We start from the raw sequence: 13,438 nt of genomic DNA, 5'->3' as shown, positions 1-13,438 counted from the left end.
GGCTGCGCGGCGGGGCTGCGGCCAACGCTGGGGCCGCCCTGCCCGAAACGGCGTCGTGGGCGACCGGTTCCCGCCTCTCGGGGGGCTAGGGACGGAAATCCCCGCTAGCCGCGCGTTGTCCAGAATAGGCTTTTCTGATGAGCACCGGGGGAGGGGGTGCTGAGAGGGGTCCCCGGACAGTGAGTGGAAGCAGCCGGGCTCCAAAGCGAACGTTCTCCGAAACCGCTGGCAGCCCCAGGCGAGGCTGCGGTGTGCGCGGGGCTTGAGGCTCCGGCCTCCCAGCTTCTCCGCTCGGCTGCCACCGAGGGAGGCTCGCAGCCTTGGGCACTCCTTCCTTCTGGCCTCCTAGTTCTCTTTCTTTCTCTTCTGGCCTCCCTCTTCTCTCCCTTCCTCCCTCCCCCATTCCACCAGGGTGCTTTTTCGGCGCTGAGGTTCCCAGGCACCCGCAGCGCCAGCACGGTGTCTCTCGGCCTCTTTCCGGAGACGAGGAGCTGCTGAGCCTCGGACGAGGCCACGGCTTCCTGCGGGCTCTGCCGACTTCTGGGGGTTAGCCTCAAGCCCCGACCCCAGCCCTAGACGCGGGAGGGGCATCATAGGGACACCTCCTGCCCTCCCTGCAATTTCAGATTCCGTTAACGGAGCCGAGTTTTCTGGGGGCATGGTTTGGGCTCTGGATTAGCTGGAGGAATGGGACTCTCCAGGCTTCCTGCGCAGCACGGGGGACTTGCACGGAAGGTCGGAGGCCTGGCCTTCCCGTTCGGAGGCCACTGCCCTCCCCACCCCTTGGCAAAGAACTCCTTCCACCGTGGGGTCTTGGCCTTCGGTAGGCCATCCTCGCACCTGACCGCCGTGGACCCCCGGCCTCCGCCTGCCCAGTGCGGGCCAGTGGTCCCCGGCATCCCGGTGTCCGCATCCGCGCTTAGGGTAAAGAAGGCGGCAACCGCAGGCCTTCAGACCCAGGGCCCGGGTGCGCCTGGAGGCTGATGCCCAGAGGAGGCTGCACCGGGCAGAAGGCGCGACCGTCGGGCCTGGCGCCAGCAGAGGGCAGCGCTGCAGAGGAGCAAGCGCAGCCCGCGGGTGAGGTCCCGGAACCTCGAGTCCCTTGCAGATGCTGCCGGAGGGCCACACCGGCTCAGGCTTGAACCGGGGGTTCCGTGGGAGGGGGCCGACGCAGTCCGAGCCTGGGTGCCCTCACTCACGCCTGGACCTTAGCTTCTGCGAGGACGTGGTAGAGGGGGAAACGCACCCGGGTGTAGGAGACCACGTCGGAGAGCGCCGCCGGGAGATGAAAGGAGGCTGAGGGCTTCTGTACGTCCTTGGGACAACCTTTCTGTCTGGGCCTCAGTGTCCCTGTCTGCACAACGGGTTAAGCTGGACTTTGCAAACTGAGGTTCCTTCCCACCTTGCCCCATTCTGGGTCAGATCACTTTCCTCTGAAAGCCCGAGGATTTTTGCCAATTCCCCGGCCCCCCCCCCCCCCCCCCGGGAGAAAAGCCCTCGCTCGGGTCTGTGCGTACCTCCAACCACGGGCGCAGCATTTGGGACCTGGACCCCAGCTCCGGGTCAGAAGGTGAAAGGACTGAGGGTTCGGACCGCGCCTAGGGAGCCCGATTCCTTTCCCCAGGACCCGAAAACCCGGGGAGCGGTGCTGGGGGCAGGGGGTGGGGCGGAAGCAGCGCCCGGGGCTGCCTTCCAGCGCGTGCGCCCGCCGGCCCCGCGCGCGCCTCCGCCGTGCGCTCTCAAATTTTGTGCTTCTGGTCCAGCCCTGGACCCGCCTGAACCGCGCGCCCCAGGGAAAGGGCAGGGCCCACTGGAGTCGGGGCGCAAGGCCGCGCCCTGAAATGCGAGGGAAGAAAGACATTGCACGTTCCGGAGTTTCTCCGCGGATGAGCCGCGTGGTTTTTCGCGGGGCCCAGGCGAGGAGTGTGTCGGCGCCGCAGCCCCCTACCCTACCCTGGCCCGGCCCGAGCTCGCAGGCGCCGCCCTCCTCCCGCCTGCGGGCCGCTGTTCCGAGATCTCTTTAATATTCATGGGCGTTAATAGAGAGGCCCCCAGTATATCGGTCCATTGTGGGCGGCTCGTAGGGCTTGAATAGGCCCCGGCCCTCTTTCTTCGGCGCAGCTTCCCGAGGGGCCGGGCCAGGAGTGAATGGCCCCGCTTCCCGCCCCGCGCCTCCTCCCCCTCGCGGGGAGAACATCTTTATCCCCGTCGCCGCCGCCGTCGTCGCCCCGGCCCCCATTCACGCTCCCGGGCTCCGGGCGGAACGAATCAATCGGCCGCGTCTCTTCGGAGGTCATCCGCGTGGCCTGGGCTCCCCCTTCTCCCGGAGCCCACGGGAGTGGACAGAGGGATCGGCGGCAGGCCGACGGACCCACGGACTGAGGGACACTTGGGTGGGGGGGGGGGGGGAGGGAGCAAGGGCAGGGGAGCCCCGCGAGGGGTGGCCGGCCCGGCGCCGGTGAAGAGGGACCCAGGGTCCCGCGGCCGCCCGAGACCGGCTCGTATCTACCTGTTGCCCCGCACAGAGCGGAGCGTGGAGAGAACGGGGGCCACGGCCCAAGCCCCTCTCGACGCACCGGCGCGCGGCCCTCGGGGCCCGGCGGCAGCACCCCTCCCCCCCGAGACCAGGGACTCGGGGTGGGGGGCGGCCCAGGGCTCCCCCCGGCCCCGCGGCCCGGCCCGCAGGGCGCTTTCGTTCTCGCCTCTGCGCCCCTGCTCAGCCCGGGGGCGCCCCGGTCCAGACTGCGCGCTTCGGCGGGGCGTTCCGATGGGAAGCCGGGTGCCCGGCTCCCGCGCCCTCACTCAGCCGCCCCGACTCGGGTGCAGGGGGGGCGCGAGTCGGCCAGGCGGGGCCGAGCGCCCGGGTCCCCGCCCCTCCCGCCCCGCGGGCCCTCCGAGGCGCAGAAAGGAGCCCATTGTCCGCCGGGAAATACATTTTTGGGGGCCGAGTGAAAGCCCGTCTTTCTTTTGAACTTTAGAAGAAAGTCTTCTGCCCTCGCCCCTCGGAGGGAGAGATTTGTCTCCCCTCCCGGGGGCCCCCGCGCGCCTCCTCCTCCCGAAACATCTGCCGGGGGAAAATCCACCCTGGAGGGCAGATCGCGCTCGCTCTAAGCCCCGCGAACTCATTAAAAAGATATTAGCGGCGGGGGCAGGTCCCGCGCAGGTATCGATCGGCCGGAATGAGCCCGAGGAAGAAAAGGCGAAGAATGCGGTCGCGCCGCGTCCCGACCCCCTACCCGGGTCCCCCGGCCCCCTGCGCCCCAGCCCCGCGGCGGCGGCGGCAGCGGGGCCCCCCGAGCGGCCCGCGCGGCCGGCTGCCTCGCGACGCGGCTCGCCCCCCTCCCCCCCTCCCGGGCTCTCCCTGCCTCCCCGTGCCGGGCGCCCCCACCCCTCCGCGCCCGCACGCGGGGTCCCGGCTCCTCCCGCTGCTCCCCTCCACCGCGCTCCCCCCCGCCCGCGCCGCCCTCCTTCTCCGGCGCGCTCTTCTCTTTCGCCGGCTCCGGCCCCCTCGCCGGCTTCTCACACCCTCTTGGCCTCCTCCTCCCATTTCTCTCCCGTGCTGAGTCTCAGTCTTTCGGGTCCCAGTCCCGCCGTGGCCCAGGGAAATTCCTTCCTCCCGTGGGGCCCGCGGGTCCCCCGGCCCCCGTTCCCGCGGGACGGTTCAGGGCTCCAGCGCCCCCGCCGACGCCTCCAAAGGCCCGACGGGCTGCGAGGTGGGGTGGCGGCGCGGGCCCGTAGAAACGGTTTTGATGGACGTGACTCGGGCCTGGCCTGCCCGGGGCTGCCGGGCGGAGCGGCGGCCGCAGCGCCTTGAATAGGGACGGCGCTCCCGCCCCCCTCAATCTAATTAGCCTCCCGGGCCGGGGAGAGACAAAGGCGCGCCCCGGGGCGCCCACGTCGAGCACGTCTGAGCGGAGCCGGCGTCCCGGACGCCAGGTGACCGGCACGCGAGTCTCGCTGGGCGCCGAGGGCAGGGACCCCCCCCCCCCTTCCCTGCGCCTTCCAGAACCCTCCGCCCCCAACGCCCGCGCCCGGGCTCCCAGCCCCGAGGATGCCAGCGCCCAAGTCCGAGTGACAATCGGCGCAGCGGGACCCAGGGGAGCTACAACTCCAGGAGAGGCACAGCGAGCGGGTGTTGGACACAGGCTTATGGAGGGAGGCGGCGAGGGACGGAGACGGAGGGAGACTGAGGCCAAGAGAGGCCGAGATGGAAGGGTCCAGATGAAAGTTAAAGTCTGCGACGTGGAGACACAGGGACCGGTAGAGATGAGAGGAGGTCGAGCAGGGATTCCCAAAGTGCCTGCGGCTTTTGAGAGCTAGAGAGATGGGCCAGAAGCAGGAAGAGGGAGGACTGGGGAGGCTAGGGACAGAGACATGGGGGCGGGTGTGTGTGAGAAGAGGGGGGTGGGCGTGGGAAGCAGGCTGGCAGGATGGAGAGAGGAGGAGGCTGGCTGGGGAAGGTGGGTGTCTCCAGGCCCTCTGGCATGGCCCTTCAACTCTGATGGCTTTCCCCCTCCTGTGGGTCCTGGGACAGCCCGAAAGAACTACCCGGACCCCACACCATCTTCCTTTCCAGAGACCCTGTCCCCGTGGCACCCGGCCTGCCTGGCCTTCCTCCATTTCTCAGCTGCCTGCCTCCCAGCTCTTACACCTGCTGCTGTCCGCCTGGGATGCCCCCGGAGCAGAGGGGGTTGGGGCAGAGAATTATCCCCTTGGCTGCCATCCACACTGTATCTGGCCTCACGGAGACCCCAAAGGCTCTGGTCATTCTTTTGCCCAAGAAACATTTATTGAGTGGCCACCGTGTGCCTGGCTCTATACAAAGCCTTGGAGCACCCACGTGACCAGGGCAGCCGCAGTCCTTGCTTTCTCAGACCAGCTTCCAAGGCTGGGTGGGGTGGGGGGCCATCATGGCCAGTCTGGTGGCCCCGATGCCTCTGTCCGCGTGGCTTGGATCTCATCTGTAAAGTGGGCACAATAACCCTGCCTGTGTCGTAAGACCTGATGGGCCCAGTGAGTGAGCCTGAGGCTGTCATTCCTAACAACTGCTTCCAAAGACCACGCAACCGGTGGGTCCTCTGGGACCATCTGGATATGCCCCGAGGACCCGAGGATGTGAGTCCAATCCTGGCTCCAGCAGGTACTGGTCTGGAGCCCAGGCACCAATTCCCCCTCTCTGAACCTCAGTTTCTTCATCTGCAAAATGGGGATAATGATAGAACCTCCGGTGGGAGGGCTGTCCTGCCGAATAAAAGACATAATGCATGGAAAGGTCATAGGATCGAAAATGTGCTTCATATACAGAAAATATTAGCAACCTCACTACACTTAAAAGTAACACGTGGCCACGCTTGGAAATGTGGGAAATATGAAAGCGCTGGGTGGGTACCAACTACGGCCAAAGGGACACTGAAAAGCAAGACCAAATGCATGTACTCGCACCGCTAATACTCCCCCCGCTCACCGGCTCCAGCCTCTCCCCTCCTGTCTGTCCAGAGTCTGACTTTGGGCAATTAGAGACGATAGGCTCATCTGAAGACCAGTTAAATAAGTTGTAGCTACAACGAAGCGGAAATTTACTGCTTCAGATACCCAGTAGGTCCCAAATTGTATTTATTCTGGAGGCTCCTGGACACTCCAGACTCTCAGATCGTTGTGTATTTATTTTAATTATGCAACTATATTCAACACACACCCACCGTGTGGCAGGCTGGTCCCTGGAGACTTGAGTTGAAGGTAAAGTAGTTCACCCAGCATCTCCCAAGCACTTGCCCTGAGCTAGCCCGGTCTGAGCACAGAGAGGCCGCGGAGGACCTACCTGGTATTGATGCTTGGGATGCTGAGGTTTTCCTGAGCAAGCTGGCGGGTCCACAGATCCCAGGCACACGGTGAGATGTCAGCCAGGGAACCCGAGTCTCAAGTCCTCATCCTCCAGCTGGTAGGAACATCCTCCAGCTGGTAGGAACGTCCTCCTGCTCCTCACGACTCTCATGAAGGGGGTGCTTAGAGCCACCGCCCCACCGTGCCCCATGCCAGCTCCATACGTCCTATCAGGAAGCGCAAAACTGCACCCTCACGTACCCAGATCGGCAGCTTTAAATGTGTGTCGAGCAGGGAAATGCTCCCTCCAGATGAACTCTTAAGAAGAAATCCGATTTAGAGAACAGATAGAGGACTTCTAGTTTCAGCCCAACATGTCGAGAACTCAGATGTCACCACTGTAGGCCTTACAAATAAGAAAAAGCTGGGGGCACCTGGGTGGCTCAGTCGGTTAAGCGTCCGACTTCGGCTCAGGTCATGATCTCACGGTTCGTGAGTTCGAGCCCCGCATCGGGCTCTGTGCTGACGGCTCAGAACTTGGAGCCTGCTTTGGATTCTGGTCTCCTTCTCTATCTGCCCCTCCTGTCTCTCACTGTCTCTCAAAAATAAGTAAGTGTTTAAAAAAAAAAAAAAAAGAAAGGGAAATGCTGGACACACTGAAAACCAGCAATTTTTCCAGGACCCTTTGGAGAACTGAGGTTGAAAGGCAACTGTTACCCAGCGATCTGGGGAGATGGGGAACCTGGCGAGTCATGGGCAGGATGTGTTCACCCGCAGCAGAGTTGCTGGGGCCACAAAGGTGCAGGAACACATCGTGGCGATTTTGACAGATCGCTGGATGCTGAGTGTGGACGCGGGGGGAGCCACGGTTTTTTACCTCCAGGAACCCCACCAGGTTCTCCAGGAGGAGATCTGAGAAGAGACCAGCTAGTGCCCCAGCATGGGGAGGGGAGAGGCGTCCTGGTGAAATTCACCCAGAGCCTTATCCCAAACTGGGGAGGGGAAGTCTCCCCTCCCTCCAGCTCCCTCCAGACTTCCTGTCTCACCTAAGGGAAAACAAATGGACAATCAGACATCATGGGCAGGAGACAGAGCTTCCAAGAATTTGTGGGGAGTAGAGTAGCAGGAGAAGGGAGTGGGAGGCAGGCAAGGAAAAGCTCTTGGACTGGAGAAGCGGCCCTGAGAGCCAGGCTCACTAAGAGACGGACCTGCCACTGAGCAACTGTAGAGTGTTCCAGTCTCCTGGACCTCCCCTCCTCCCCACCGGCAGGAACTCCAGGATGTGGGTGGTGATCCTATCTGTGTGGGGGTGGTGATCCCAGCTAAACGAGTTGCAAGGTTCTATCTGAGGAGGAGTGTGCAGGGAAGCCCAAAGTCAAAACAGGAGGTGAGAAGAGACACTAAGAGAATTCGAAACCACAGACGCTGGCAACTACGGCAAATATGACATAGCCTCACTCGTAGGCAGACTCACGTACTCCTTACGCTAAAAGCCTATTTACCTCGGTTCCTAGTCTCTGCTACAGCGGGTTTGGCTCTCAACAGCAAAAAAATCACAAGGCATGCCAAAAGGCAAAAACAAAACAAGAAGACAAAACAAACAACAGACACAATCTGGAGAGACAAAACAGTGATCAGAACCAGACTCAGGTATGACCCCAGTTTCAGAATGATCGGACAAGGAACTGAAAATAACTATGATTAATATGTTGAGCACTCTACTAGAAAAAGTGGGCAAAGGGGAGAACAGATACGCATGTAAGGAGAGAGATGGGAACTCTAAGAAAGAATCGAAAGGAAATGCTAGAAGTTCAGAACACCAGAAGGGCGCCTGGGTGGCTCAGTCGGTTAAGCGTCTGACTTCGGTTCAGGTCATGATCTCACAGTTTGTGAGTTCGAGCCCCGCATCGGGCTCTCTGCTGTCAGCACAGCGCCTGCTTGGGATCCTGTGTCTCCCTCTCTCTGTTCCTCCTCCCCCCGCTCTCTCTTGCACACGCATGCTCTCTCCCTCTCTCAAAAATACGTAAACATTAAAAAAAAAAGAAAGCCACTGTAACAGAAATGAAAAATGCCTTTGGTGGGCTCATCAGTAAGCTGCCTGTGGCGGGGGAACGAATCAGGGAGCTTAAATATGTGTTGATAGAAACTTACCAAACGGAAGTGCAAAGAGCAAAGAAAAATGAAAGACACAACAAGATAGCCAAGAACCGTGGGACAATTACAAGGTGTAACAGATGCGAAATTGCAGTCCCGGAAGGAGAAGAAAGAGCGATGGGGCAGAAGGAATATCTGATGTGATAAACCTGGCCACGGCGAGGTGGTCTGTCTGCTGGAGCCTTGCCTGGCATCTGAGTCTGGAACTCAGTAATGAACCTTGTGGTATGATTTTGCTGGAGGCCCGTATTCAAAGCGCAGTCCGGAGTTAGAACATCCCTCATCAGGAATGTGACCAGCGACGGCATAGCCAGATGGAAATGAGTCGTGAGCTATTAAGTAGCACAAGTCAACATGTTGTGGGTCTACAATGGGTTAAATTACGATTTAGATTATAGATCGGTTGTTCTCATGAATATATGCGCAAAAATTCCAAAGAAAAATGTTAGCAATTTAATCCAATGATATACAAGAAACATTGATAACAGATTGTGACCAAGTGAGGTTTATTCTAGGAATGCAAGGCTGGTTTAATATTGAACAATCACTGTAATTTGCTATATTAATATTAAAAAGGAGATGAATCATAGGATGATTTCTTTAGATGCAGAAAAAGCATTTGAAAAATTTGGCCCCCAGTCATGATAAAACAGAAACAGGAAGGAACTCCCTTATCTGATAAACAGTGTGTATAACAAATGGACAGCAAACATAATTAATGGCGAATTATTAAATGTGTTCCCGCCGAGATTACGGATGAGACCAGCCAGGATGCCCCGTCCCTACAACTTTTGCTGAACTGTGTACTGGAGGCTTTGGACAGGGCAGTGAAACAGTCGATTTTTTTTTTAAATGGCACAAAGATTGGAAAGGAAAAAAATAACACCACGGTTATTCGTGAATGACATGATTTAGAACAAAGAAAATCCAAACGAATCTACAAGCTATTAGACTTAATAAGGAATTCAAATAAAGTCATTGGAATCCAGGTCAAGAAACTTAAAAACTACTTTTCTAAAACCAGCGACAAAGAAATGAAAAGCGACATTTAAAAAGTACCATTTTCTAGGACCCTGATCACTTAGGGAGGTGGTTTTGTGGTAGAGTTTTTTTCTTACAGTCTAATTAATTACTAAGCAGTATCCTTTCAATTATGATAGTTGCCTATCTACACGGATTAAAACACTGCAAAAAGAAAAAAAAGTACCACAGTTATTTATTTGTTTATTTTTGAGAGAGAGTGTGAGCAGGGGAGGGACAGAGAGAGGGGGACAGAGGATCCCAAGCAGGCTCTGGTCTGACAGCAGAGAGCCCATTGTGGGGCTCGGAACTGTAAACCGTGAGATCACGACCTGAGCTGACGTCACTCAACCGACCGAGCCGCCCAGGCGCCCCCCCTTGTCACCCTTCTCCCATCCGACTCCCCCGCAGTGAACTGAAGGTACATGGATTTTTCTGGAGTGTCGTGGGAACTCAACAAAGTGGCTACAGTGAGTACAGCTGGGACAGTTTGGGGCCCAGGTCCCTGCTTCCCAGGGGGTCCCGATTAGAGAATCTGATGCGAGAGGGCGAGACACAAAGGATCAAACTCCTTCTCGGTGTGCTTGAAATAGGATTGCCTTGAACATCAGCTTTCAGGCCAGAATGGAGCAGCCTTGATCCGCACCCCCGCGCGCTGGCCAGCCCACACATCTGTGGCACACGGCGATGTGTGTGTGTGTGTGTGTGTGTGTGTTTGGGTGGATGGGTGGGGTCCTGGCTTCTCCCAGAGTTGCCCCACCTGCCCACGAAGGCCGCTCTTTCCTAACGGCCTGGCCGCCATGGCCTTGGGGGACCAACAAACTTGATCTGGGGGTCCTAGAATCCTGGGGGAGACCGGGAGAGCCCGGAAGAAGCCAGAGAGAGGGTCAGTAGCGAGGCTGATGCCTTTTTCAGATCGCACAGTCAGCCCCTGGCACTCGCCGCGGAATGGGAAAAGCCACTGGAACGGTCAGAGGTCCTGGACTCAGTCATTACCATGAGTTGCCATGTTTTGGGTGCTCATCACGAAGCAGATGTCAAGTGCTCTACATACTTTTCATTGAATCCTAACTCAGCCCCTGACCAGGTGGATAGTTCTCATCCCCACGCTGCAGTTGAGGGAGCTGGGGGCACGGAGTGCTGAATAACGTGCCTTAGGTCACAGCGGTGGGGGCAGTGCTCACACCCAAGCTCGAGTGTCGGTGCATTTATACCCTCCACGCCGCTGCCGCCGTTATGCTCTATAAAGTCTCGGAGAAGCTGAATCGGGGAAGAGGGCACCATCGCTCCCAGGGGAGACACAAGGTTAGGTCCCTTCACGCCTCTGGCCACAGCGTTTCACCCACGGGCACGTAACCGTGTTTAATGCGTGTTTCCGTTTAAAGACACCTTATCTGGGGGCGCCCGGCTGGCTCTGTCGGTTAAGCGTCCGACTCTGGATCTCGGCTCAGGTCACGATCTCATGGTCCGAGCGTCAGGCTCTGTGCTGACTGTGCGGAACCTGCTTGGGATTCTCTCTTGTCTCCCTCTCTCTGTCTGTTCCTCCCCGGCTTGTACGCTCTCTCAAAACGAAAATAAGCAAACTTCATAAAACAGTAAAGACCCTTATTTGGGGCGCCCGGGTGGCTCAGCCGGAGGAGCGCGTGACGCTTGAGCTTGGGGTCATGAGTTCAAGCCCCACGTTGGGGTGTAGAGATTAAATGAAATAAATAGGTATAAAAAAATAAAAACACCTCATTTCATATATATTGTCGGTTCACTGACACCAACTGCCTGCTTGTACTTAGGGCTACTGGACGGCACTGTGCTCAGGGCCATTTTCAGCTGCGAAACCACCCACAGGAAGCACAAACGTTGCAAAACCGTGGCACTGAATAGACCGCCAGACGGACACTTGCCTACAGCCCCAGAGCCGTGACGGGCAGGCAGCGCGTTGCCTCTGTTTCCCTCGGCGAGAGACCCGTGCGTCGCGCAACTCCGACTGTATTTTTTTTGGCCGAGAACATCCACAGAAGCGCAGTGGGTGTTCATCTGGAGATTACACACAACCGTTGGTGAGCAGGGGCATTCGTAAATGCGGAACGGAAGACAACGGTCGGCTGTAAGGGCCTCACAGGGCCTGGCCCACGGTCGGCGCTCAACGCTTTCACGGCCACTCCCCCACCATCTTGGCTGCCTCGCTTGGCGGTCCTGACGCTCCTGTGGGCTCTCGAATGCAGCCCTGGATGAGCACAGCATAGAACTTGGCACAGAACCGGCCCCTCCACTTGTCTGAACGAGGGCAGGTCATCTGGATGACCGCTCAAGTCACGCGGGGCCCTCGGCTGTGAAATGGGAAGGACCCTCCTGTCTACCCTCCAAGACATGGAGACCTTCATCCGTCTCGTCTGGGAAGGGACCAGAACTCCCTTGCTAGAGGCTGCTAGAAGTCCCTCGGGACAAAGGCCAGCAAGGAGCTTCGTTGTTACGGGGGTTCCTCGACTTCCCCTTCCACCCCACGCCAGGCACGGACCCAGGGCCAGCAGCACCCCCTGCGGAACTGAGTGTCAAGCCACTTTCTGGCCATTAATCTCTAAGAGTCTGTTAGGACCATTTGCATTAGCCTGTCTAAAAAAAAAAAACCAAACCCGGCTGGGTCCCCGGGGACCAGAAGTGGGGCTCGGAAAACTGTGCCATCGCAGCCGGCTGGGAGCTGAGGCTCCGTGGCATCCAAACGCCCTCATGGGCCGGGTCCTGTCTCATGCCATCTGGGCCCCAGCCAACCCGACTGTGGGGGCTGCAGGGCACCACGGACGGTCACCCCTGAAAAGGGACACTGAAAAGACGGCACCGCCCCCCCCCATCCCCGCTGAGAGGGCAGGGACGTCGATGGAGCACGCTGCCGGGAGCACTCCCCACCCCCAGCCCAAACTCTTGGGTCGTTCGGTAACAGCCCAGCCCGGTCCTTGAACACTGCCCTGGGGAGGAGGGCCGAGGCCAAGTCCGGGGGCGTGTGGTGGTGGGTGGGAGAAGGGGGGGGGGCAGGGTTCTGGAGTCAGACTGGGCACCCGCCCCACCCCCGCCTCCCCAAACCCAGACTGTCCTTTCAGTGATGACCGTGCAGCTTTCTTAATGGAACACAATCGCTGAACTTGGTACATTTCAAGCACTTTGGCCTTCCTTCCAGAACACCAGACAGCTGATGAAAACCATCTTCTGTGGGCGCCATGTTAATGAAGGGCCAAATTTCATATGCTTGCAAACTTTCCCCCCTGCCTCCTGCTGCACTATACCCCGCCTTCCCCCGCTTCAATAAAAGGTTGCATCAGAGACAGAGACAGAGAGAGAGAGAGAGAGAGAGAGAGAGATTTCCATAATTTATAGTATGGGCATTTCACTGGGGACGAACGCTAATCTGTACTTACCGATACATTTAAGAAAATGCATCCTCCCGCAAGCCTGCACCATTTACGACTCTTGGCACGAACCCGCAATGCTCAGTCTTCAATTAAGGGACACCTTAGGGTTCATTATCACACAATCGCTCCCTGTGAACCGTGCCAAATGCTGTTTTGGCAGAGCTTGGAAGATGAATTAGGAGGAAGTCTTCTCTGTAATGCCCTCTCCCCAATTCCCATTCCCATTATCAGCGTTTATGCCCTCCTCCTGCCCGCCCCTCCTTCTTCCAAGTGGCTTTTACCATTCAATTTCTCAACGTCAAACTCGATTCTCTAGAGGTGTAGTTGAAGATGCCACATCTTTTTGTCTTCCGGCTCTCAACAGGCCTCCGCACGGCTGCCGTCCACACCCCCTTTTCGGCCTCGAGGAGCCACAGATGCTTCCCCCCCCCCCACCTCTTAGAGCTTGGGGTGGAGAAGAGAAAAGGGACCCACACTGGAAACGCACGCACCCCCCCCCCCCCCCCCCCCCCCCCGCCACCGAGGGTTCTACACGGGGTGCTTGCAGCACCGGGCGTCTACACGAGGCAATGACTCACGTGGAAAGCTAGCGGCCGTGGGAGGGCGTTTTCAAATATTAAGAGTCGGGAGCTGTGTTCAGAGCCCGTTGCTTTGACCGACCGGAAAGGAAAAGGAAAGCAGGGAAGGAGAAAGCGGAGAACAAGGCTCCTCTGCCTCAGTCCCCTCTAGAGCAGGGCCCACACGGTCACGCCCTGTCCTGAAACGGCAGGGCCCTCTGTGACTCGAACCTGTGGGTAAGGACCCCCCCCCTTCCCGCTTTTGTTTCCTTAACGGGAACACGGGAAGAAGGCACATTCGCTGGGGCTTTCCGGGTCTCCCAGCCCCCGGTATCCCTCGGCGGGGCTCGGGGCCCCGGAGGGAGCGGCCGGGCAGCCTAGGACAGCGTGGAAGGCAGGCCAAGGGCACCGGGCCCAGAGGAGCCCTGACGTCCCCGGCCTGGCCGCCCCGCGTGCCCCGGGAGGGGTGTGGGGAGGCGGGCGGGCGGA

Source organism: Puma concolor, chromosome D4, assembly GCF_028749965.1.
Source record: "Puma concolor isolate L17-30 chromosome D4, mPumCon1.1.hap2, whole genome shotgun sequence".
Taxonomy (NCBI): Eukaryota; Metazoa; Chordata; class Mammalia; order Carnivora; family Felidae; genus Puma; species Puma concolor.
This window is presented reverse-complemented; position numbering follows the sequence as displayed.